The sequence below is a fragment of the Bison bison genome, unplaced genomic scaffold (assembly GCF_000754665.1).
Source record: "Bison bison bison isolate TAMUID 2011002044 unplaced genomic scaffold, Bison_UMD1.0 scf7180017864526, whole genome shotgun sequence".
NCBI lineage: Eukaryota > Metazoa > Chordata > Mammalia > Artiodactyla > Bovidae > Bison > Bison bison.
In genome coordinates this window covers 3,128,241-3,132,752 of record NW_011495077.1, presented here as the reverse complement: position 1 = coordinate 3,132,752, position 4,512 = coordinate 3,128,241, and the positions used below count along the sequence as shown (strand labels likewise).

General features: G+C 42.4%; 1 pseudogene; it reads left to right on the top strand.

Moving 5' to 3' along the window:
- Positions 1-1,639: 1,639 nt before the first annotated feature.
- LOC104982059 lies at positions 1,640-2,014 on the top strand (annotated as a pseudogene).
- The last annotated feature ends 2,498 nt before the right edge of the window (positions 2,015-4,512 follow it).

Sequence of the window (4,512 nt, the reverse complement as noted above, 5' to 3'; positions counted from 1 at the left end):
ATATGCTATCTAGGTTGGTCATAACTTTCCTTCCAAGGAGTAAGCATCTTTTAATTTCATGGCTGCAGTCACCATCTTCAGTGATTTTGGAGCCCCCCAAAATAAGTCTGACACTGTTTCCACTATTTCCCCATCTATTTGCCATGAAGTGATGGGACCAGATGCCATGATCTTTGTTTTCTGAATGTTGAGCTTGAAGCCAACTTTTCTACTCTCCACTTTCACTTTCATCAAGAGGCTTTTTAGTTCCTCTTCACTTTCTGCCATAAGGATGGTGTCATCTGCATATCTGAGGTTATTGATATTTCTCCCAGCAATCTTGATTCCAGCTTGTGCTTCTTCCAGCCCAGCCTTTCTTATGATGTACTCTGCATATAAGTTAAATAAGCAGGGTGACAATATATAGCCTTGACGTACTCCTTTTCCTATTTGGAACCAGTCTGTTGTTCCATGTCCAGTTCTAACTGTTGCTTCCTGACCTGCATACAAATTTCTCAAGAGGCAGGTCAGGTGGTCTGGTATTCCCATCTCTTTCAGAATTTTCCACAGTTTATTGTGATCCACACAGTCAAAGGCTTTGGCATAGTCAATAAAGCAGAAATAGATGTTTTTCTGGAACTCTCTTGCTTTTTCCATGATCCAGCGGATGTTGGCAATTTGATCTCTGGTTCCTCTGCCTTTTCTAAAACCAGCTTGAACATCAGGAAGTTCACAGTTCACATATTGCTAAAGCTTGGCTTGAAGAATTTTGAGCATTGCTTTACTAGCGTGTGAGATGAGTGCATAATGCGTCTTTATTCTCTGGCTACCTTTTAGTTAGCTACTGGTTTACTTAGCTACTTGGCTACTTACTTATTCTCTGGCTACTGGTTACCTAGCTTTGGTTTCAGCCATTTAACTAAGTATTTAGGCATTATTTTCTTTGTATCTGTCCTACTTGGGTTTTACCAAGTATCTTGAATCTATACATTGATATCTTTGATCAGTTTTGGAAAGTTCTTGATCTTTCTCTCTTCCAACTTTGCTTCTAACTCATTCTCTCCATCCTCTCTGCTTGGATTCCAGTTTCACTATGTGTAAACCTTTGATTGTGTCTTGCATGTCTCTTCTTTCCATTGTTTTTTTTCTGTGGGCTTCAGTTTGGATAATTTATATTGACCTTTGGGTTTACCAATTCTGTTTGTTGCTTTTAGATCCATCAGTGAGTTTGTAATTTCAGAAATTATACTTTGCAGCTCCAGAAAAAGTCCATTTGATATTTTTACAGATTACAATTCTCTGCTAAAGTATTCTTTTTAACAATTTTGTCATACTTTCCATTTTCCCCTTCAACATATTTGAAACAGTTCTTTAAAAATGCCTTGTCTGAGGCAATTGAAATACATGCAAAAATAAACAAATGGGACCTAATCAAACTTACAAGCTTTTGTATAACAAAGGAAACCATAAACAAAATGAAAAGATGACCTACAGACTGGGAGAAAATATTTGCTAATGATGAAACCAATAAATGCTTAATTTCCAAAACATACAAGCAGCTCATACATTTCAATAACAAACAAAAAACCCAAGCAAAAAATGGGCAGCAACTTCCCTGGTGGTCCAGTGGCTGGGACTCTGTATCCCAATGTCTGGCAAGATGGTGGCAGCAGTGACCTTCCTCTGGCTGCTGGACCAGGGCAGGCTGGTGGCATGGAGCCTGCCCAGGGGGCACCAGGTGCTTCAGTGTGCAGTCCTCACTAGCTGGTGAGGAGGTCACACACACTGGCCAGTTTTATGACCATAACGACTATAGGCAACTCCCATTTGTAGGTTGTCAGAAGGAAGTGAATGAAAGCTCTACCACTGACCTGATAGCAGAGCAGCCTGTGAGTGAAGTCAGAAGGCAAGTGGTATCTTGTGACAGGAATGAAGGGATCCAAGGCCAGCCACGGTGTACATAAACTCGGACAAAGAAACAAAGGAGGCAACATGTAGCTACTGTGGACTGCGGTTCAGACAGCACCATCACTAGGGGGATGCACAGGCGTACTTCAGTGATGGAGTGAATCAGGAGACCCTTAGTGCTGTATGCATTGATTCACTAGTGTGGAATAAAGGGTGTTGTCCTCAAAGAAAAAAATTATAAAAATCTTGTGTAACTGGAAAATATGGGTCAACTGTGGGTCTTCTTTTTTTTTCTCCTGAGCACATATGATCCCATTTTCCTGCCTTTTCACGTGCCTTATAATTCTTTATTGTACACTAGAGATCTGCCAGGTGGCACTAGTGGTAAAGAACCCACCTGCCAATGCAGAAGACCTAAAAGACGCGGGTTCGATTCCTAGATGGGGAAGATCCCCTGGAGGAGGGCATGGCAACCCACTCCAGTATTCTTGCCTGAAGAATCCCATGGACAGAGGAGCCTGGTGGGATACAGTCCATACAGTTGCAAAGAGTTGGACAGGACGGTAGCAACTTAACACGCGTGCAGAGATCTTACATATATGAACTAAGACTGAAGAATTTTCCCTAGATAGGTTTTACCCTTTCTATCTTATGTAGACAAGATATGGTGCCAATCACAACAATGTGATTAAAAAATAAACTAGATTGAGGTTGGGTTCTAGTTCTTTTTGACTCAGTCTCCTTCTGGTTTGATTGAGAGCTAGTCACGTCTTCATTTCCATAGCCATAAAACACCGTGGGGAATTCGTTTATGCGTTTAAGAAATTTGATTAGCCTTCAAATCAATACAGCTTCAAAATTTGGCAAATATCGAGACTAGCTGTGTGTTTGACACAACCACCGCCTTCCTCTAACGACTTTGTCTCCTAAGCACTGTGAATCTGTGCGGAAATTTCACTTTCTTATTCTACACTCTTCCTGCTACACACACTTCCCCCAGCCTCCTGTGTCACTCATTGAAAAGTGAAAATGTTAGTCGCTCGGTCATGTCTGACTCTTTGCGACCCCATGGACTGTAGTCCACAAAGCTCCTCTGTCCCTGGAATGCTCCAGGCAAGAATACTGGAGTGGATAGCCATTCCCTTCTCCAGGGGATCTTCCTGACCCAGCGATCTAGCCCAGGTCTCCTGCAGCAAATGTTCTGTGAAAGAAGACTGGCTATGCTGCAAAGGTGCTTTTCAATCAAAGGCCCCATATTTTTAATTAAGGAAAATAATTGGACATTGTGTCTTAAAATACTTTATCTTGTTTCTTTTTCTGAGACTCCAGTTGAATGCATGTCATCCACTCCACTTATGTCATCCATACCTCTTAACTTCTCTATATCCTTTGTGATATATTTTATGTTGACTTTTGTCCTCTGCCTAATCTTCCAACACTCTCATCTGTTCTTTGGCCAAATACATTCTGCTGCTTTCCCCAGTTATTTCTTTCAATGATTACACTTGTCATTCCTAGTTATTTTTTTAATAATTGCTCCTCTTGCTTTATATTTACAATGCTTCTCTTACGCCTTGAAAGGATATATGTATTGTTCTTAATGTAAATTCTTCTTCACTTCTGTGATAGTCATGGTTTGTTGGTTGTTTTTGGCTTAGAGCTCATGTTTCCTTGGAAGTGTCAGCTCTCTCAGCCAATAATGTGTACTTTGGAAGGAGGAGTGAGATTAAAGACCAGATTCCTACTTTGACGCCTCCTCCTGAAGTTCTGAGGGGAGCGCCTCAGGGTGCAGAGCCTCTGAGCATCTGTTTCCTGTTTGTCCAGGACTACAGAGCCCTGCCTTTCAAAAGAACGTGTTTGAACTCTGCCCTAGTCACTCCTCTTTCCTAAGAGCTGCCTCTCTGTGTAGTCATTTTTCCCAATCAAGGTGTGGGGGAAGAAGGAGAGACTGCTCAGTGGCTGCCTGCCAGCCTTTGTTGAATCTATTTCTCACCCCCCGTTGTTGTTTAGGCACTAGTTCAGTTCAGTTCAGTCGCTCAGTCGTGTCAAACTCTTTGCGACCCCATGAATCCCAGCATGCCAGGCCTCCCTGTCCATCACCAACTCCTGGAGTTCACTCAGACTCACGTCCATCGAGTCAGTGATGCCATCCAGCCATCTCATCCTCTGTCGTCCCCTTCTCCTCCTGCTCCCAATCCCTCCCAGCATCAGAGTCTTTTCCAATGAGTCAACTCTTCACATGAGGTGGACAAAGTACTGGAGTTTCAGCTTTAGCATCATTCCTTCCAAAGAAATCCCAGGGCTGATCTCCTTCAGAATCGACTGGTTGGATCTCCTTGCAGTCCAAGGGACTCTCAAGAGTCTTCTCCAACACCACAGTTCAAAAGCATCAATTCTTTGGCGCTCAGCCTTCTTCACAGTCCAACTCTCATATCCATACATGACTACTGGAAAAACCATAGCTTTGACTAGACGGACCTTTGTTGGCAAAGTAATGTCTCTGCTTTTCAATATGCTATCTAGGTTGGTCATAACTTTTCTTCCAAGGAGCAAGCGTCTTTTAATTTCATGACTGCGATCACCATCTGCCATGATTTTGGAGCCCAAAAAAATAAAGTCTGACAC